The 23118-nt window shown below is 43.3% G+C and overlaps 1 protein-coding gene across 3 annotated transcripts in view; it reads right to left on the bottom strand.

The window, feature by feature from the left end:
• The window catches only part of LOC106566585 (zinc finger and BTB domain-containing protein 46), a 120621-nt gene extending 97866 nt beyond the window's left edge, over positions 1-22755 (bottom strand). For 2 of the 3 annotated variants that reach the window (XM_014134726.2, XM_045693023.1), the window contains exon 1: positions 22371-22755. The gene's annotated coding sequence lies outside the window, so the exon portion shown is untranslated. The remainder of the gene's footprint in view (positions 1-22370) is intronic. The other variant, XM_014134725.2, reaches the window with a different exon arrangement.
• Between the last annotated feature and the right edge of the window lie 363 nt (positions 22756-23118).

Here is a 23118-nt window from a genome sequence, read left to right as displayed (position 1 = left end):
GCTTACAATAAGCTCACGCAACGAGAGGGAGGGAAAACCTAGGACTATATGTGTACTCACGAGTTCAACAGACACACCCTCCTTCCCCCTCCGCAAATACGAATACTGACTACCCTCCCACTCTGCCCTCCCAACTAATCCGCGACACACACACACACACACACACACACACACACACACACACACACACACACACACACACACACACACACACACACAAGCAAAAAAGCATATTTTTACCGCACAACTGACAAACGTACAAAGAAAGCTTACTTATAAAGAATCTTATATAAAACAACAACTTGATACAAAATTTCACAAACGGCCAAAAATAACAGCAGATGACTGTTGTCTATTTCAGATAAATGAGAGTTAAATCATTAAAGAAACAAAGATATTGTTTATTAAGATCTTTTAAGTGTCTGAGACAGAGTCCAAAGATAGTGTATAATGAAGATCACTGGTTGTGACAGAGTCCAAAGATAGTGTATAATGAAGATCACTGGTTGTGACAGAGTCCAAAGATAGTGTATAATGAAGATCACTGGTTGTGACAGAGTCCAAAGATAGTGTATAATGAAGATCACTGGTTGTGACAGAGTCCAAAGATAGTGTATAATGAAGATCACTGGTTGTGACAGAGTCCAAAGATAGTGTATAATGAAGATCACTGGTTGTGACAGAGTACAAAGATAGTGTATAATGAAGATCACTGGTTGTGACAGAGTACAAAGATAGTGTATAATGAAGATCACTGGTTGTGACAGAGTCCAAAGATAGTGTATAATGAAGATCACTGGTTGTGACAGAGTACAAAGATAGTGTATAATGAAGATCATTGGTTGTGACAGAGTCCAAAGATAGTGTATAATGAAGATCACTGGTTGTGACAGAGTCCAAAGATAGTGTATAATGAAGATCACTGGTTGTGACAGAGTCCTGGTTCATTAACCATATCAAACAGTAGACACAACACTGATCTGAGTTGCCAAGAGTTTCTGCACCTCTGTCCTTCCTTTTAGTAGAAAAAAGAGAAAGGGAGAATGATCCAGAAGAGAGGAGAAGCTAAATATAGTCTCACACACTCTGGAGTCAACAGAGAGACAGAAAGAGGGAGAAAGAGAGAGAAAGAGGGGGAGAGAGAATGACAACAAGAGAGATGGAAAGAAGGAGCGAGAAGAGGAGAGTATATGTGAAAGACAGAGCAAGAGCGAAAGAGAGAGTGAAAGAGCGAGAGGTTAGTTGCTCTGAGAGACTTTACACCAGTGTTCCCACAGTGACTGATTGGCAGCTTCAGTTGGTTTCTGCTTCTGAAGGCTCTCATGAGTTGACTGCTCCACTCCAGACAAGTTTCTCTATGGAACTCTATGGCTTGGAGAATAGAATACACACTAAAATTCAGGCATTTAATGATGGTGTATCATGTTTTACATTACAACAATTAACACAATGCACAATGGTAAATGTGTCCTAATACTATTAAAATAATTTCATCAATCAAATGAATCCAAATCTATTCAACTAAACACTAAGTTTATATCTTCACTGTTTGTTATTGTAACCTAAAAAAGAGAATCGTGCAATAAAGTCATACAGGCCTCTCACTTAGAAAGTTTAGCTCTTTTCTGAATACATTTTTAAGTTGAATAATATTAGAATATATTTGTGGTTTTGTTTCAGAGGGCACAGAGGGTAGCGTGGCCTTGCGCCAGCATCTCAAACATGATTGATGAACTTAGAGTGTCTACCAGACAACTGCCTCACCTGTCTCTACTCTCCTCTCCTGTCATCCCTCCTTTTCCTCTCCTCTCTCTATCTGTCTGTCTTTCCTCTCAATGTGTGTTTACTGAACGCGGTTTGACGTCTGATTGTCACCCTCTGACTAAAGTGAACGGGGGCCATGGCTAACGGCGTTTGGAACTGGTGTTGTTGTTCTTTCCCTACGGAGCGATGGAAAGAACACTTAGGTTCAGGACAGAGAGGGAGAACGAGAGAGAGGGGGAGAGAGAGGGAACGAGAGAGAATGAGAGAGGGAGAGAGAGAGAGAACGAGAGAGAGAACGAGAGAGAGAACGAGGAGAGAGAGAGAGAGAGAGAGAACGAGAGAGAGAGAGAGAGAGAGAGAGAGAACGAGAGAGAGTGAGAGAGAGAGAGAGAGAGAGAGAGAGAGAGAGAGAGAGAGAGAGAGAGAAAGAGAGAGAGAAAACAAAAGAGTTGTGTCTGAAGTACCGTTCTCTAAGACAAAAGGCCTAGTGTGCAGCTCCTGTGATCACGATCGCTGCCCGTCGCTAAGGACAACGCCCACCTCGGAAACCTAATTTTAAAAAAGTCACACATTCCCACATTGTGAAGCAGTGGCAGCAGGACCAGGTGTCTGTCCAACACACCAACCAACCAGCCAGCCAGCCAGCCAGCCCACACCCCCACCGATGACACACCACCATCACCACCACCACGCACAGCAGCAGAGGAGGAGAGGAGAGAGAGAGAGAGAGAGGAAGCGAAAAAGGGGTGAGAGAGATAAAAAAACAGAGCAACATAAAATGTGTAAAATGGCCTGTTTCCAAATGTGTGTACATGTAAGTCAGAATATCTTTAATGATAATAGAAGTAGAAGCTCAGTATTGAGAAGTCAGAATAAAAACAGAGCTTGGCCAGTCTTGATTAGTCTTGACCAGTCTTGATTAGTCTTGACCAGTCTTGATTAGTCTTGACCAGTCTTGATTAGTCTTGGCCAGTCTTGATTAGTCTTGACCAGTCTTGATTAGTCTTGACCAGTCTTGATTAGTCTTGGCCAGTCTTGATTAGTCTTGACCAGTCTTGATTAGTCTTGGCCAGTCTTGATTAGTCTTGGCCAGTCTTGATTAGTCTTGACCAGTCTTGATTAGTCTTGACCAGTCTTGATTAGTCTTGACCAGTCTTGATTAGTCTTGGCCAGTCTTGATTAGTCTTGACCAGTCTTGATTAGTCTTGGCCAGTCTTGATTAGTCTTGACCAGTCTTGATTAGTCTTGACCAGTCTTGATTAGTCTTGGCCAGTCTTGATTAGTAGGCTCTGTAAAGTCATGGATCTTTACACATGCTAATAGTCCCCAACACTTTGTCTATTGTCCTTATATCATGCTCCAGTTCAGCTCAGCAGGCAATCTATTCCAAAAATGTAATTAGTATAACCTAGTTCATACATTTTAAAAATGTCTTAAGAATGATAGACGATAAACAATCATGCAATCATCTATTCCATCTATACAATCATCTATTCATCTATTCCATCTATACAATCATCTATTCCATCTATACAATCATCTATTCCATCTATACAATCATCTATTCCATCTATACAATCATCTATTCCATCTATACAATCATCTATTCCATTCCATCTATACAATCATCTATTCCATCTATACAATCATCTATTCCATCTATACAATCATCTATTCCATCTATACAATCATCTATTCCATCTATAAAATCACCAATTAAAGGTCTGATATCAAATCAAACTTCAATTTAGACTTTATTAGAAGTGCATTTCAAATAGAAACACTCTTGAAACAATAAAATGAAAAAACAAGCATGGCAATAAAAGAGATGAAGTGTTATCAAAGAACATAAAACACAAAGGCCTCACTGATTAAAGGCCAAGCTGCAGTCTGCTTGACGAATGGGATTTTCACCCCTCACACAGTTTCACAGTAGAATGCAAAGTTCCATATCAAAAAAGGAGAATAAAACATGTCAAATGTATGATACACTTTATGAAATAAACACAAACAATGATAAAATCATTAAACGTTTAGAAATAAACTGATCTGATCTGAAATTCTCAATGCTAGGCCCCTTGATTTCTCATAGTTCCGCCTACAAGTAGCCTAATGCCTAAAAAACAGACCTGCTTGAATCTGGTACTACCACAGTTACTGTCTCTGTAGTCCTGGCAAACTGCACTTTATACCGGCAATATGCACAGTGCTTTGTAATTCTCTGAACTGGAATAAACTGTGCCTCTGATACAGATTACAATGCCTTGCCCCAATACTCAACAGGAGGCTTGAAATGATATTGATTCGGATATTTCAGGAAACAATTTACATGAGTTATTACATAAGAAATGTATATGCTTCCATGTTCTGGACCAACATGCACATCACAAGAGAACTGTGTTACTATGCCTGGTGTTAACACTGCATCTGTTAACACTGCGTGGTAGAACGTTCTGTCTGTCAAAACCACATTGCAAGTACACATGATGAGTGAAAACTTTTACTTTCATCGGTGCTTCCAACCTCTCTTAGCTTGTCTACCTTATCACGTTGTTCTGTCAGCCTTACAATGGTGAGATCTGCTTTGGATACATTCATGTGAAGACACTATACAGATCATTCCTATTTTCAGTGGCTACGACAAAGAGCTGTTTAGGTAGGTGGCAGGCATATAATGTATGAGCTCACTGCACATTCAACACTGGTCAGATCCTTATTGTCACTTTGATCAATGGCATGTAAGTACATGGTATCATCCCGGCCTACATGTATCTCAGCTCACATGACCGCCTGCTGACAGATTTCTCATATTATCAAAGTCAGTTTGCCAGACCATGCTCTTAACCGCTTGGGCAGTTAACCTTTCTCATTAACTGAACTGAGTAGCTGCCTTCTGTTTACCTACAAAATCATTTGCTACCTAGCTCAAATGGAAAGCACCAGAAACCATACACTGGGCCATAGTCCAAAACACATTTCTTCAAATGGCTATGGAGGTGCATACTTGGTGTGCAATACTGTTTTCCCTTCAACCTTGCAAAGGTCTCACAAAACTGTTGCAAGTGGCAATGAGCCTGTGATACATCTTGAGCTCCACTGTGATACATCTTGTACATAAGATGGTACAGGCTTTGACAAAATGGGTCCAGCAATCATAATGGGCATCCTCCACAAGAGCCTTAAGAGCGAATAAGGAGTAAACAAATGTGAAATGTTTCAATTCTTGTGCATTGAAATTAGAAAACCCTGATGAGATTTTAACGAATACTTAGATTATGTCTGTAGGTGCTTTCAGTGCATCAATTTTAAGCTGAATATTTCTTAGTATTCCAGCACACCAATATTCTCCCAGACGGTAAAAACGTATTTTGTTGTCCCCAGTAAAACTACAGCCATGTCTTTGGGCATGAAATATGGCTATTTAAATAGCTCAGAGAATCTGTCCTCAGTTTCAGTATTGTTCTCCTCTCTGCCTTGGTCTTCTTTGCCTGTGTCCACATACTCCCTTGCATTTTATGGAGTAATCTGCCTTGCGCTTTGACTTGATAGTGACACTAAATCTGTTCTGACAGCTAATCGTCAAGAAATAATATGTGGAGCAGAGATATTCTATAGAACTTCCAATACACAAAGTCTGGGGATCTGTGCACCTAGAGCCAAAGATGGTGGATAAATTAAGATGTTTTACTCAGACAGTTTACCATTGAAAAAATGACTACTTAAGGAGTGTCTCTCACATAGACACCAATGCGATAGCAGCTGCGTCCAGCCTACTTGTATATGAACCAGAAAAAATTAGCCAGTGAGTTGTCTTGCTTCATCTTCCATCTCTGCTGGAGCAAACATATACAGTACGTACAGACATTGGGAGCGCCGCACTTGTACAGAGTTTGTTTTGATGGTACAGTAAGTGTAGTTTCAAAACCAGAAGTGGTGGCGTGACGGTTAAAAATGACTAATCAAATGAAAGCAATTTGAAAACTGCAATGCACAACAATTCATGGTTAAGTATTTTTTTTACTGGCGGTCATTTTAAAATATATATTCTTGTAGCTAACAACGTAGTGAAAATGGTTAAGGGTAACATTTATAACGGTACTCCGAGTCCACAATACTTGGGGTGGCAGGTAGCCTAGTGGTTAGAGTGTTGGGCCAGTAACTGAAAGGTTGCTAGATCGAATACCTGAGCTGTCGTTCTGCCCCTGAACAAGGCAGTTAACCTACTGTTCCTAGGCTGTTATTGAAAATAAGAATTTGTTCTTAACTGACTTGCCTGCTTAAATAAAGGTAAAAAAAAACATTGCCAAAACCTTCTGAGTGCGACTAGCTAAGTTAAATTACTAACTTACAGCCAGTGTAACGTAACTGGTTAACAATCATGTTACATGGATTTCAGTTGTAGGAGTAAGAAATTGCACATTGCTGTTTTGACTAAAACAAGCTAATGTTATCTAGCTACCAAAGCATAGTTGGCTAACGTTAGCTACCCAGCAGTGGTGGAAGACAAGATAGCTTGGTAGGGAGGCTAGCTAACCAAGCCTAGTAAAATACAGCAAAGGAGACAAGAGGCTATTGACTGTTTATTTTTTTAGTTTGTGGGACACGCGGGCCCGCCAGTAGATTCTCCGTGCGAGGGAACAATCCATCACCAAACGAGGGCATGGATTTCCAACAACTCATATCATGCCCAGGCTGAATCAGATGCCGGACTACAACACAGTGGCTGATATGAACGAAAGACTGATGACTCAAGTAGCTCAACTATTTCAATAACAACAGCAGCAGCTACAGCAGAGTACTTCTCCAGCATCTGCACCAGAACAGGGCGTTCGTTGAGTAAGACGGAATGAGCTAACTGCAAACTCAATGTTTACTTATACAACTTCATACTGTACAGTATGTGGGGAGAATGCACTGTATTAGGTGATGGGGGTATAATGTACAGTATGTGGGGAGAATGCACTGTATTAGGTGATGGGGGTATACTGTACAGTATGTGGGGAGAATGCACTGTATTTGGTGATGGGGGTATACTGTACAGTATGTGGGGAGAATGCACTGTATTAGGTGATGGGGGTATACTGTACAGTATGTGGGGAGAATGCACTGTATTAGGTGATGGGGGTATACTGTACAGTATGTGGGGAGAATGCACTGTATTAGGTGATGGGGGTATACTGTACAGTATGTGGGGAGAATACACTGTATTAGGTGATGGGGGTATACTGTACAGTATGTAGGGAGAATGCACTGTATTAGGTGATGGGGGTATACTGTACAGTATGTGGGGAGAATGCACTGTATTAGGTGATGGGGGTATACTGTACAGTATGTAGGGAGAATGCACTGTATTAGGTGATGGGGGTATACTGTACAGTATGTGGGGAGAATACACTGTATTAGGTGATGGGGGTATACTGTACAGTATGTAGGGAGAATGCACTGTATTAGGTGATGGGGGTATACTGTACAGTATGTGGGGAGAATACACTGTATTAGGTGATGAGGGTATACTGTACAGCATGTAGGGTGAATGCACTGTATTAGGTGATGGGGGTATACTGTACAGTATGTGGGGAGAATGCACTGTATTAGGTGATGGGGGATATAATGTACAGTATGTGGGGAGAATGGACTGTATTTGGTGATGGGGGTATACTGTACAGTATGTAGGGAGAATGCACTGTATTAGGTGATGGGGGTATACTGTACAGTATGTGGGGAGAATGCACTGTATTAGGTGATGGGGGTATACTGTACAGTATGTGGGGAGAATGCACTGTATTAGGTGATGGGGTATACTGTACAGTATGTGGGGAGAATGCACTGTATTAGGTGATGGGGGTATACTGTACAGTATGTGGGGAGAATGCACTGTATTAGGTGATGGGGTATACTGTACAGTATGTGGGGAGAATGCACTGTATTAGGTGATGGGGGTATACTGTACAGTATGTAGGGAGAATGCACTGTATTAGGTGATGGGGTATACTGTACAGTATGTAGGGAGAATGCACTGTATTAGGTGATGGGGTATACTGTACAGTATGTGGGGAGAATGCACTGTATTAGGTGATGGGGTATACTGTACAGTATGTAGGGAGAATGCACTGTATTAGGTGATGGGGGTATACTGTACAGTATGTAGGGAGAATGCACTGTATTAGGTGATGGGGGTATACTGTACAGTATGTGGGGAGAATGCACTGTATTAGGTGATGGGGGTATACTGTACAGTATGTGGGGAGAATGCACTGTATTAGGTGATGGGGGTATACTGTACAGTATGTGGGGAGAATGCACTGTATTAGGTGATGGGGGTATACTGTACAGTATGTGGGGAGAATGCACTGTATTAGGTGATGGGGGTATACTGTACAGTATGTGGGGAGAATGCACTGTATTAGGTGATGGGGGTATACTGTACAGTATGTGGGGAGAATGCACTGTATTAGGTGATGGGGGTATACTGTACAGTATGTGGGGAGAATGCACTGTATTAGGTGATGGGGGTATACTGTACAGTATGTGGGGAGAATGCACTGTATTAGGTGATGGGGGTATACTGTACAGTATGTAGGGAGAATACACTGTATTAGGTGATGAGGGTATACTGTACAGTATGTAGGGAGAATACACTGTATTAGGTGATGGGGGTATACTGTACAGTATGTAGGGAGAATGCACTGTATTAGGTGATGGGGTATACTGTACAGTATGTGGGGAGAATGCACTGTATTAGGTGATGGGGTATACTGTACAGTATGTGGGGAGAATACACTGTATTAGGTGATGGGGTATACTGTACAGTATGTGGGGAGAATACACTGTATTAGGTGATGGGGTATACTGTACAGTATGTAGGGAGAATGCACTGTATTAGGTGATGGGGTATATTGTACAGTATGTAGGGAGAATAGACTGTATTAGGTGATGGGGGTATACTGTACAGTATGTAGGGAGAATGCACTTTATACACCACAGGAAGTTGATGGCACCTTAATTGGCCACCTACCTTTTATTTAATTTTATAATTTGACTTTTGAAAACTTGTGCTTCTTTTTTTGACAAATAAAAGCACTTGGCCTTTGCTTGATTTGGTGACATAATTAGCACCCATTAGTGTAAGGGTGTGGGGGGAGAATAAAGGGAGGGGGGGCTGTTAGGATCTGTCAGGATCTCTAGTCTCCACCGAGTGTTGTTGACTGGCATGGAAGTGGCTAGAGTCTTCAGAGCTGTAAGGATCATTAGGAGTCTGAAATGGCACGGACTTGGCTAGAGTCTTCAGAGCTGTAAGGATCATTAGGAGTCTGAAATGGCATGGACATGGCTAGAGTCTTCAGAGCTGTAAGGATCATTAGGAGTCTGAAATGGCATGGACATGGCTAGAGTCTTCAGAGCTGTAAGGATCATTAGGAGTCTGAAATGGCATGGAAGTGGCTAGAGTCTTCAGAGCTGTAAGGATCATTAGGAGTCTGAAATGGCATGGACATGGCTAGAGTCTTCAGAGCTGTAAGGATCATTAGGAGTCTGAAATGGCATGGACATGGCTAGAGTCTTCAGAGCTGTAAGGATCATTAGGAGTCTGAAATGGCACGGACATGGCTAGAGTCTTCAGAGCTGTAAGGATCATTAGGAGTCTGAAATGAAGGTTGTTGGTACAGTGATAAGAAGTGAAAAAAGGAAGGCACAACGATAACGAGAGAGAGAGAGAGAGAGAGAGAGAGAAAGAGAGAAAGAAACAGGATCAATAGAAAATAATAGAACTGACCCACTGGGCACACACTGGTTGAATACACATTGTTTCCACGCCATTTCAATGAAACTATGTTGAACCAACGTGGGATAGATGTTGAATTGACGTCTGTGCTCAGTGGGGATGAATATCGCTAACTCACACACTTCATTCATACAGCTCCAGCAAAACAAACCCCAGTAACAATGACACTTCTGTCTGTGTGCCGCTGAGCAGAGTTCTGTAGACCCCCAGGGGTCACTAGAAAGAGGATGTGGAAACTAGTCACTTCTGTTATAGGTGGGCCCCACCTGGTTCTGTTCCCTAGGAGACAATCGGAGGAGTCGTGTAGATGTACACATCTCATAGTGTAGATGAGGCATGTTTAAAAAGCTATGAAAATGTATTTCTTTCTTGTCTAAAATGTCATGTCTCAGGGCAGGTGTGGAAGACTAATGTTTGGCTGTTTGACAGAAGGGTTGTATGACTATCCACTGTTTGGTTACTTGGTGATGGTTGCGAGAAAGGGAGCAAGGGAAAGGTACAAATTTGAAAGGGAACGAGGGAAGAGTAAAAATGAAAAAGGGAGTAGGGGAAGCAACAGGAGGCACCTGGCCCACTCACAGGAATGGGGGAGGTGGAGGAGGAGATATAGGGTGAGGGATGGAGGAGTTGGGGAGGATAGGAGAAGTAGATGGAAAGAGAGGAGGAGGTGGAGCTGCAGGGGATGTGAAGAAGGAAAAGAGGGGGAGGTATAAAGGAAGAGAGAGTGAGGAGGAGGAAGATTAGGAAGAGGAGAAGCTGCAGAGAGGAGGAGGTAGAGGTGTAAAGATCGTTTGGGTGGGTAGTCTTAGCTTGTCACTGAAAACACAAATCACACAAAATATAAATAACCATCTAATACACCAATGTTGTTTCAATCTGCCTCCCACTGATGTACATCTAACTCAGAGATCAACTTTGATGGGGGTGGGGGCCACGAACTCATCATGAGGGGCCGCAGTTGTGCTGTCGCCAACCTGCTGAAAAGCGGCTGATTCACAATCAAATTTTGAAATTGCACGTTGTGTAGTCTACTATTTTAACTCGCAACAGTTAAGTTGAGACCCCTACTTTTTTGTGGGTGGGGGAATTGATTCGAGGGCCTTCGGGGGCCACAGGGCTGAATGGCCGCCAGTTACCCATCCCTGATCTACATTTACATTTACATTTTAGTCATTTAGCAGACGCTCTTATCCAGAGCGACTTACAGTAGTGAATGCATACATTTCATAGATACATCTAACTGACATTCCACAAATACCAATATCCAGCTTTCCATCTATGAATATTTCATATCCTGATGGCACTTTTTAATGCACTACTAATGAACAAATCCAAGTTGATCTGGCTTAATTCAAATCAGGCCAATTAGAAAAGTGTCTCTGTCTACAATACATGATAATGGGTGCTGAGTGGAACATGGTATGTTGAGCAGCAGGTAGAGAATGTTAAACAGGCCTTGTTAACAGCACTTTAGCACTTCCTCCTGAACTCTAGCGCTGCTGAACACACCTCTCCATGGTCACCTAATGCAGGACAGCATGCCAAACCTTTAGAAACATAACACGAGGACAGCTACGTCCATTACTGATGACACGCGGCTCTATGCTAGCTTCATGAAGTACAGTGCCAAGGTCAGGGGTTAGAGACTCAACTAACTGTGCAGAGAATCGAAAGAAGTTTAGGAGATACAGAAAAGTACGATTTTGACATGGATTTTTTACGATAAAGGGAGAAGAATTAAAGAATGTGGCACAGGAGGTGGACGAAAATTATCAATAAAGATTTAATGGGTCGTCTTACTGTTTTCTGCTAGAAGTTCCAGCTGCATACAACAAGGTTTCAGTCAGAATGGGATTCCTCAAGGTCTTTGATAGAGAAGCAGAGCGTAGGCCTGTGCTGTATTAGAAGGAGAATTCTGTCTGTATTTTCTTCTTTAGTGAAATACAATGTGGTTGGAATAAAAGGTGTTGGGAAAGAATTTGTGTGGTATTGAAGGAGAGAGGAGAGGCGTTATGTTAGACTCTTTCCATCTTCCCTTTGTGTGTTTTTCTACGGGTGAGTTTAGATTGAGACAGACTGCACTGACACAGACAGACTAAACTATGCCGGGTAGAAAAAACCTTGACAGAATGCAGAGTTAGAGTAGACGTGTGTTTCATCAATGTTGTCTCTCCCTTTATCTCTTTATCTCTCTGTTTGTCTCATTCTACCTCTCTCTGTGTCTATCGCTCTCCCTCCCTCCCTCTCCCTCTCCCTCTCTCTCCCTCTCTCTCTGCCTTTTGCTCTCATTCTCTCTCTTCAACTCCCTTTCTCTCCCTTTCTCTCCTTCTCTCTCACTCTCTCCCCCTCTGTCTCCCCCCTCTCTCTCGCTCTCCCCCCCTCTCTCTCCCTTTTGCTCTCTTTCTCTCTCTCCAGCTCCCTTTCTCTCCCTCTCTCCCCCTCTCTCTCCCCCCTCTCTCGCTCTCCCCCTCTCTCTCTCCCTCTCTCTCTCCCTTTTGCTCTCTTTCTCTCTCTCCAGCTCCCTTTCTCTCCCTCTCTCTCTCCCCTCTCTCCCCCCCTCTCTCTCGCTCTCCCCCCCTCTCTCTCCCTCTCTCTCTGCCTTTTGCTCTCATTCTCTCTCTCCAGCTCCCTTTCTCTCCTTTTCTCTCTCTCTCTCTCTCTCTCCCTCTCTCCCCCTCTCTCTCCCCTCTCTCTCGCTCCCCCCCTCTCTCTCTCTCTCTCCCTCTCTCCCCCTCCCCCCTCTCTCTCTCTCTCTCTCTCCCTCTCTCCCCCTCTCCCCCCTCTCTCTCTCTCTCTCCCTCACTCACTTACTGTTTCTCTTACCGGAGCTTTGATATGGAAATAACTCTCTTCCCAGAACCTGATTGCTAAGTGATGGTTTCTATGGATGGATTTGTTCACAGGCCATCAGTTTCTCGTCAAAGACTCATACTACTGTAAACAGGATGAAGTACAACAAGTAACAACACACTTACACATTACAGTGTATGTACTTACATAGATTATACAATATGCATGCATGTGTTTGGACTTTACATCTTGTAAATGTTTTCCATAACAATTGTTATACCATATGCTATATCTGTGTGCTAGGTGTTTGTCTGTTATTGAATTTGTTACAAATAATGTATTAAAACATATTCTAAAGGAATACCCACTCTAAAGCCCTAAGGCACAGCTTGGGGGGGATGGAGGAAGCTGATTGGATGATTTCTCTCTGTTGGATCTGGAACTACAGTGTGTGTATCAGGGGTGCTTTGCATGTTAACAGTATTTACGTTTTGTCTTGTGAATGAGACTGGGAGAGTCAGGTCTCCTGAAAAAACACACCAGGCCTGAGCTCACAGAGCTATTCTGCCAGGAAGCAGAAGAAGAAGCACACACACAGTTGGGCACTCCTTTCAGGTGCATTTTTGTCCACCTGTCCCCCCCAGGTCTACACACACATAAACACAAGACAAAAGACCACCTAAAAGACCACCTGCTGAACAGCCAGGTAAAACAGAGCAGAGTTCTGGTTAAACCCACCTGATGAGCCACTAAGCTAGGGGGGGTGAGCGTGTCCCAAAGGAACTAGGAACTACAGCCGTCACACACACATATACACCTGGCCCCCTCACCCATTATCACACAAACCTACCCCACCCCCATCTAAACACACAACCCCGGGAAAGGAGGAGCACCTGTATTCAGCTGGCTGCACAATGAGCGAAAGCAGGCTTAAGCTATTTGATGGGAACATGGTGTATTCAGACAGAGAAGGTTGGAAAGAAGCAAACAGCCATGACACTAATCAAACGTAAGAATGCAAATATTAACAGAAAGAGAGAGTTGTCAGGGTCTCACAGAGACGTGATGTGTAAAATGAGATGTGTACATGGCATTCTAGCGAGTGTAAATTACTCATTTTGGAGTGTGTTAGCCAAACCGGTGTTCTCATTAACAAGTGTGCTCCTGAAGGGATCAGGGCTGGAAAACTGCTAGAGAGAAACAGAGAGAGAGAGAGAGAGAGAGAGAGGGGAGAAAGAGAGAGAGGGAGAGAGAGGGGAGAGAGAGAGAGAGAGAGAGAGAGAGAGAGAGAGAGGGAGAGAGGGAGAGAGAGAGAGAGAGAGAGAGAGGGAGAGAGAGAGAGGGGAAAGAGAAAAGAAAGAGAGGGGGAGACAGAGAAAAAGAGAGAGAGAGGGGGAGAGAGGGGAGAGAGAGAGAGAGAGGGGAGAAAGAGAGAGAGGGAGAGAGAGGGGGGAGACAGAGAGAGAGAGAGGGGAAAGAGAGAAAGAAAGAGAGGGGGGAGATGGAGAAAAAGGGAGAGAGAGAGACAGAAAAAAGAGAGGGGAGAAAGAAAGAGAGAGAGGGGGAGGGGAGACAGATAAAGAGAGAGAGGGAGAGAGAGGGGAGAGAGAGAGAGAAAGAGAGAGAGAGAGGGGAGAGAGAGAGAGAGCGAGAGAGAGAGAGAGAATGTGTTTCTTTCAATGACTTATGCAGTGGTAGTTAAGAACAAAGCTACACAGAGAGAGGAACACATAGACACACACAAAGTGCTGCGCAAATGAGGGAGCAGTATACAGTAGGTCCCCTGTGTTTTAGCAGCTAAAGCCTTTTAACCTGTTACCACACAGTTCAGCCCACAGCCTGGGACTAAAACCTTTTAACCTGTTACCACACAGTTCAGCCCACAGCCTGGGACTAAAACCTTTTAACCTGTTACCACACAGTTCAGCCCACAGCCTGGGACTAAAACCTTCTAACCTGTTACCGCACAGTTCAGCCCACAGCCTGGGACTAAAACCTTCTAACCTGTTACCGCACAGTTCAGCCCACAGCCTGGGACTAAAGCCTTCAGCCATGAGAACAGAGCACTCCACCCACACACACACTGAGCAGAGCTGTGTAGTGTCAGCCTGCAACCCCACTTCCCCCTCAGCCTCCCCACTTACAGTGCCTTCGGAAAATATTCAGACCCCTTCCATTTTTCCACTGTTTGTTACATTACAGCCTTATTCTAAAATGGATTAAAAAAAATATATCCTACATACAATACCCCACAATGACAAAGCGAAAACAGGTTTTTAGAAATGTTTGCACATTAATTAAAATAAAATAAATGGAAATACCTTATTTACCTAAGTGCTATGTAAATTAGATACATAAGTGCTTTGTGATGAAACTCAAAATTGAGCTCAGGTGCATCCTGTTTCCATTGATCATCCTTGAGCTGTTTCTACAACTTGATTGGACTCCACCTGTGGTAAACTCAATTGATTGGACATGATTTGGAAAGGCACACACCTGTCTATATAAGGTCCCACAGTTGACAGCGCATGTCAGAGCAAAATTGAAGCCATGAGGTTGAAGGATTTGGCAGTAGAGCTCCGAGACAGGATTGAGTCGAGGTACAGATCTGGGGAAGGGTACCAAAAAAAGTCTGCAGCATTGAAGGTCCCCAAGAACACAGTGGCCTCCATCATTCTTAAATGTAACCACCAAGACTCTTCCTAGAGCTGGCTGCCCGGCCAAACTGAGCAATCGGGGGAGAAGGGCCTTTGTCAGGGAGGTGACCAAAATCCCGATGGTCACTCTGCCATAGCTCCAGAGTTCCTCTGTGGAGATGGGAGAAACTTCCAGAAGGAAAACCATCTCTGCAGCACTCCACCAATTAGGCCTTTATGGTAGACTGGCCAGACGGAAGCCACTCCTCAGTAAAAGGCACATGACAGCCTGCTTGTAGTTTGCCAAAAGGCACCTAAAGGCTCTCAGACCATGACGATCAAGATTCTGTGGTTTGATGAAACCAAGATTCAACTCTTTGGCCTGAATGCCAAGTGTCACGTCTGGAGGAAACCTGGCACCATCCCTACGGTGAAGCATGGTGGTGGCAGCATCATGCTGTGGGGATGTATTTCAGCAGCAGTGACTGGGAGACTAGTCAGGATTGAGGCAAAGATGAATGGAGCAAAGTACAGAGAGATCCTTGAGGAAAACTTTCTCCAGAGCACTCAGGACCTCAGACTGGGGTGAAGGTTCACCTTCCAGCAGGACAACAACCCTAAGCACACAGCCAAGACAACACAGGAGTTGCTTCGGGAGAAGTCTCTGAATATTCTTGAGTTGCCCTGCCAGAGCCCGGACTTAAACCTGATCGAACATCTCTGGAGAGACCTGAAAATAGATGTGCAGCGACGCTCCCCATCCAACCTGACAGAGCTTGAGAGGATCTGCAGAGAAGAATGGGAGAAACTCCCAAAATACAGGTGTGCCAAGCTTGTACCATCATACCCAAGAAGACTTCAAATAAAATAAAATACAATTGTATTTGTCACATGCGCCGAATACAACAGGTGTAGACCTTACAGTGAAATGCTTACTTACAAGCCCTTAATTAACCAACAATGTTAAGTAAAAAATAGATAAATATAAAATAAAAGTAACAAATAATTAAAGAGCATCAGTAAAATAACTATAGCGAGTCTATATACAGGGGGTACCTGTACAGAGTCAATGTGCGGGGGGCACCGGTTAGTTGAGGTAATGGAGGTAATATGTAAATGTAGGTAGAGTTCAAGTGACTATGCATAGATAATAAACAGAGAGTAGCAGCAGCGTAAAAGGGGGGGGGGATGCAAATAGTCTGGGTAGCCATATTATTAGCTGTTCAGGAAGTGACGCAACCAGTCAGGATGCTCTCGATGGTGCAGCTGTAGAACTTTTTGAGGATCTGAGGAACCATAACAAATCTTTTCATTCTCCTGAAGGGGCATAGGCTTTGTCGTGCCCTCTTCACGACTGTCTTGGTGTGTTCGGACCATGATAGTTTGTTGGTGATGTGGACACCAAGGAACTTGAAGCTCTCAACTTGAGGCTGTAATTGCCACCAAAGGTGCTTCAACAAAGTCCTGAGCAATGGGTCTGAATACTTATGTAAATATAATAGTTCCGTTTTTTTATTTTTTATAAATTTGCAAACATTTTTAAAAACCTGTTTTTACTTTGTCATTATGGGGTATTGTGTGCAGATCGATGAAGGAAAAAAAACTATTTCATACATTTTTGAATAAACCTTATATTTTTTTGAAAAAGTCAAGAGGTCTGAATACTTTCCTAAGGCACTGTATCTATTTTTCTCTCTGTCTGCCTCCCCTCGCTCTGTCAGCCTCCCTTACTCTGTCTTTCTCCCCTCTCTCTGTCTGCCTCCCCTCTCTCTGTCTGCCTCCTGCTCTCTCTGTCTGCCTCCCCCTCTCTCTGTCTGCCTCCCCTCTCTCTGTCTGCCTCCCCCCTCTGTCTGCCTCCCCCTCTCTGTCTGCCTCCCCCTCTCTCTGTCTGCCTCCCCTCTCTCTGTCTGCCTCCCTCTCTCTGTCTGCCTCCCCCTCTCTGTCTGCCTCCCCCTCTCTCTGTCTCCCTCCCCTCTCTCTGTCTCCCTCCCCTCTCTCTGTCTCCCTCCCCTCTCTCTGTCTGCCTCCCCTCTCTCTGTCTCCCTCCCCTCTCTCTGTCTCCCTCCCCTCTCTCTGTCTGCCTCCCCTCTCTCTGTCTTTTCTCCCCTCTCTATTATCTCTCCCCCTCCCTTCTCAATTTCGATTTCAATTTCAATTTAAGGTGCTTTATTGGCATGGGAAACATATGTTTACATTGCCAAAGCAAGTGAAATAGATAATACACAAAGGTGAAATTAACAGTAAACGTTACACTCACAAAAGTTCCAAAAGAATAAAGACATTTCAAATATCATATTATGTGCAACAAGTAAAAGTACAAAGGGTCAAATAAATAAACATAAATATGGGTTGTATTTACAATGGTGTTTGTTCTTCACTGGTTGCCTTTTTCTTGTGGCAACAGGTCACAAATCTTGCGGCTGTGACGGCACATTGTGGTATTTCACCCAGTAGATATGGCAGTCTCTCTGCCATATCTACCTTCACTCTTTAACCCTCTTCCCTCTCTCTCCCTCTCGCTTTCCTTCTTCCAAACACTCCTCTCGCTTTCCTTCTTCCAAACACTCCTCTCGCTTTCCCTCTAACCTCTTCCAAACTCTCCTCTCTCTTTCCCTCTAACCTCTTCCAAACACTCCTCTCTCTTTCCCTCTAATCTCTTCCAAACACTCCTCTCTTTCCCTCTAACCTCTTCCAAACTCTCCTCTCTCTTTCCCTCTAACCTCTTCCAAACTCTCCTCTCGCTTTCCCTCTAACCTCTTCCAAACTCTCCTCTCTCTTTCCCTCTAACCTCTTCCAAACTCTCCTCTCTCTTTCCCTCTAACCTCTTCCAAACTCTCCTCTCGCTTTCCCTCTAACCTCTTCCAAACTCTCCTCTCTCTTTCCCTCTAACCTCTTCCAAACTCTCCTCTCGCTTTCCCTCTAACCTCTTCCAAACACTCCTCTCTTTCCCTCTAACCTCTTCCAAACTCTCCTCTCTCTTTCCCTCTAACCTCTTCCAAACTCTCCTCTCGCTTTCCCTCTAACCTCTTCCAAACTCTCCTCTCTCTTTCCCTCTAACCTCTTCCAAACTCTCCTCTCTCTTTCCCTCTAACCTCTTCCAAACACTCCTCTCTCTTTCCCTCTAACCTCTTCCAAACTCTCCTCTCTCTTTCCCTCTAACCTCTTCCAAACTCTCCTCTCGCTTTCCCTCTAACCTCTTCCAAACTCTCCTCTCTCTTTCCCTCTAACCTCTTCCAAACTCTCCTCTCGCTTTCCCTCTAACCTCTTCCAAACTCTCCTCTCTCTTTCTCTCTAACCTTTTCCAAACTCTCCTCTCGCTTTCCCTCTAACCTCTTCCAAACTCTCCTCTCGCTTTCCCTCTAACCTCTTCCAAACTCTCCTCTCTCTTTCCCTCTAACCTCTTCCAAACTCTCCTCTCTCTTTCCCTCTAACCTCTTCCAAACTCTCCTCTTGCTTTCCCTCTAACCTCTTCCAAACTCTCCTCTCTCTTTCCCTCTAACCTCTTCCAAACTCTCCTCTCTCTTTCTCTCTAACCTCTTCCAAACTCTCCTCTCAGTGCAAATGTTCAGATTAACAAGCGCAACCACCCTCAATAAACATCTCACTGTCTATTTAACACTTGATGCTCCTGCTCCCTCATACTTTCAACACACACACACACACACACACACACACACACACACACACACACACACACACTCCCCCGTCCTCCAGCCCCAGTGTTGACACAACACAGCCACACCTGGGGGGAAGTGAGCTCAGCAGAGTAGCCAGAGAAGGGGGCCGCCCAGACCTCTCCCTATATTGCTTTGCTGGAGCTGGGTCAGATACTGTATATACAGGTCTGGCAATTCACCTCATAACATCTAGAAGCTTCCAAACACAAACAGATTCAGGCATCAGCTGCTGAGACGATTAGCATTGAAAAAAGTACTAGTGGCGATTGGTTAAACTGAGTCACTAGATGTTTTGAAAACAAGTTGATAATATAAATAGAATGTAATTGTCTTGGCACAGTTGGTGCACATACGGCAGAAATGTTGATTCTTAGTCTTAAACTTTGATTGGCAAACGGTGTCCTCATGTCAACAGAGCAGTACCTGAACCCCCAACCAGGTAAAAAACATGTCTTTGTTGTGGTGTGTCCTCACGTCAACAGATGTATTTATTTTTGTTCATGATGACATCAGGGCATTCATGAAATACATCATATTCTGGTGGTTTTCTGGTTGAAATTACATCCCATTACCAGATTACAACCAGGCCCCTAAAATACACCTGACAAAGTCACAGAAGATGTTTAAACAATTATAGGGCTACTGTCGTTTTAGCCACATAATTAAATAGAACAATCAAATCAAATGTCATTTGTCACATGCGCCGAACACAACAGGGGTAGACCTTACAGTGAAATGCTTACTTACAAGCCCTTAACCAACAACGCAGTTTTAACAAACATATAACAATATAATTAATATTATGTTAATTGTTAGTAATTCATTAATAGTCATTAAATAAATACACATACTGTACAGCTGCATAATTGAAGACTTCAGCAGGCTTATCAAATTAGGCTCAGCCTCTCCTTATTAGCTTACAGCGTGGCAGATATTCACCCAGGTGAAGACGTCACTGTTAACGAGGGTTCCGGACTAGCTGCCATGCTTGACACCTCCCAAATTAGGACCCAGTCCAGGTTTCCATTGGCTACTTTAACAATTTAATCTTGGCCTTGTTTTTTCTTTCCTCTCTCTCTCTCTCCTCTGACCATCTCTCCATTTTACCCCATTCAGTTGGCTAATAATGGAACCTGCCTATGACAGGCTATTGTTTTAACTTATACTGTGATAGAAATGAGTCACAAGCTGTTTTCTAATTAAAGTAGTCTGACACAAGTGTGTTTAAATATATATATATATATATATATATTAGATTCTTCATATATTAAATTCCCCCCCATCTTTGTGACCAAGATGTTAAACGGTAGGCCTAATAATTGTTTATTTAGTAGGTATAACCACCATGGTGGATGCAAAACAAAGCAACATACAGGTTGTGTGGTTGTGAATTCTTTACAACTTTAATTGAATAGCATTTATGTTTTTTTATTGAATCTTTATTTAACTAGGCAAGTCAGTTAAGGACACACTCTTATTTACAATGACGGCCTACACCAGCCAAACCCTGAAGACGCTGCGCCGTCGTATGGGACTCCCAATCACGGCCAGCTGTGATACAGCCTGGAATCGAACCAGGGTGTCTGTAGTGACTCCTCAAGCACTGCGAGTCAGTGCCTTAGACCGCTGCGACACTCGGGAGCATGTATAGGTTTTTAACGCATGTATAGGTCTAAATGCTTAGGCTATAAATTAAAGTTATTAGGTCTATAAAATATGATCTGAATCTCGGAATAATAAAACACTGATGCGTATTTAGGTTTATGTTTTAATCAAGGAGGTCAAATGAATGTCTAGGAGGAGACCAAATACAAGTGTGATTTTGCAATTAAATGTTAGAACTAACAGGGAGTTAAATGATCCAAATACAAAAGGTTAGGGGAAAACATATTAGCAGACTGTTGTGGGAAAGGTGTAGCATAGGACATCAGACATCGATAGATTTGATCAGACAGACGATTTGCGCGACTTCATTGTTGACATCGCACCTGGCGCACCGTGCGCCGAGACATTGTGTTGTTGTCAGCGCAGGAATAAAGTGGTGTTGTTCCCCTTTCATTTTCTGAGCACGGTAGAAAATGGAGGAAGACGGAACTGACCACTCTGAGGGGGCAGACACAGACCGACAGAGACACACACACACAATAACCGAGAGACGGGCAAAGCATATCAGCAGTTCGGTTTGGCATTTCAGCTTCATTCAGCACCAAATGAAAACACTTGACGCCACACTTTCAACTCAACTCAAGAAGCGCCTGCGGACGGATCAGATTAATATTGCATATCGCTACAACACGTTGAGTCTGAAACCTGAACTCTCCCTCTCTTGTCTGGTAGCCTACTCTAGGGTTGGGTGTTGACGCAGCAGAAATTTCCAGCTGGAGAAATCCCCCTTTCAGAGGTTAACCGAGGGAAGAAGTAGGGGGAGAAGGGGTGGGGGGTTTAAACCCTTGCCTGCCAAACTGCCAGCATTTCATTTTAAAGGCTCAGGGCAGTCAAAAACGTGATTTCTTAAGTTTTATATATATTTCCACACTATGAGGTTGCAATAATACTGTGAACTTGTAAAACATAATGATAACGCCATTTTAGTGTAAGCCTGTTTGAAAAGTCCACTGAAATGTCAGCCTGTTTTGGTGGGATGGAGTTTTGACCTGCCTGGCATCATCACCAAGCAGTAAAAGTTAATAGACCAATAACAAAGACTGTTTCAAACCTCTCTGCCAATAACAGCTCATTTTCAGTTTACATATCCCTCCCATTAACCTCGTCCAATTAGGGCCCTCAATCAGACTACTTCCAGACTGTCCTAGCAAAATTCGTGCTTAAGAAATTGCTCTTTGCTGAGAAGCTAATTTTTATAGATGTTTTAAATAAATAAATATAAAATAAAAGTACGTTACTTAATTGTTACCCAGAAATGATTTGATATTGCGATAAAAACGGCTGCACTGTGCCTTTAAATCCCCCGACCGACCGCAGAGAACGATATACAACGAAGGCATCACGATCAGTGACAGCTCACTGCGTGAAAATCTCGTAAAGACCTAGAATATTGGGGTCAACACGTTGACAGTTAACTCAACATTCGCGGGTTAACAAATACAGTCAGGGAAAGAGGGGTTCCTTTACAGTGAAAACAAATAACCTATGATTAGAGCGTTTTATTCTGCAAATAAATGTGCCTTTAGCCTATATCGTGTTTTCCCAATCTCATGCAAGTGCACAATTATCCTACATTAGCAAATGACTGCATCTCATAATGACAACAACAAGAAACATTCACGCAAGTGGACATTTGGCTTGTCGGTTAGCTCGGCAAAATGAAACAGGTAGGCGGACTACTTTTAGCATGACGCTTAAATGCATCGCACCGAAGAACTGTCAAAATACACTTGTGCGGTCCGTGACATGATACCAACACACCGATAACCACCCGTTATTAACCGTAAAACCACGATACACCGCTTCAACTTGTCACATGCATTCTGAAGAGTTACATTGTTCTATGGTTATAACGTGTGCGCAAGCACGCTCTCTATCTGAACGTAAAACTATTATGAAAATGACATTGTTGTAAAATGAAGCACATAGTCTGAACCTTGAGACAGCGTCTCCGTATAAAATCAGCAGATTTTAAAATACATACATTGACACTAGGCAATTGAATAGAAACGGAAGGGCTGATGAAGGAAAAGCAGTGAAAGAGCATGGCAGACATACCTGTTAACCCATGGGGTCTGGGATAGACGCGGTGTCGATTCTTTGGAGTCCAATCCGATGTGACAGCGTGAGAGATAAAGAAAGGGGAATGTTCAGAAGAACATAGTATTATCTTCTTTCATCACCTACGCTTTTTGTGTCTCTTTAAGTGTTATTCCCCTGTTTTCTCCCCCTCTCTCCCTGTCTCAGCCAGCCTTTTTTCTCTCTTTCACTCCCCTGCTTTTCCGTGTTTGGTATCAGGAACCAGGCTCCCCCTCTGTGTCTGTCTGTCTCTCTCTCCCCCTCTCTCTTTCGCTCTCTTTCTCCAGGGCGCTCTCTCCCTCGCACTGTCCCCCCGTATCTCCCTGTCTTTGGGCAGACTCAGGAAATGAGGCAACATGAACACACACGCCGTTCCATCAGCGACCAACCCCCAGACACTCTCTATCTGACAGCTCAAAGAAATATTAGTGTCATTATTGCAATTGAGTAGCACGATGTGAAATCATAAAATAAATACAATTGTCGGGTATTTGTCTGTGTGTGCAGTGTGTCATGAAAACAATATCATGAAGTGTTAAACATTCTTATTCTTATGCTAAACTGGGTTGTCTTATGGACAAGACAACCAATTGAAATTGACTTGTGTGTGTGTGTAAGGTGTAAAGTACCGCGCTATAATATACCTAACATGTATTGTTGTAGTATATCTTCAGCATATCATAGGATTTTGTGAAAGAAAGAAACATATACTGCTGCAAAGGAGTGA

This window comes from Salmo salar, chromosome ssa13, assembly GCF_905237065.1.
Source record: "Salmo salar chromosome ssa13, Ssal_v3.1, whole genome shotgun sequence".
Taxonomy (NCBI): domain Eukaryota; kingdom Metazoa; phylum Chordata; class Actinopteri; order Salmoniformes; family Salmonidae; genus Salmo; species Salmo salar.
The sequence above is the reverse complement of the archived record's forward strand: the minus strand, read 5'-3'. Positions and strand labels throughout refer to the sequence as shown.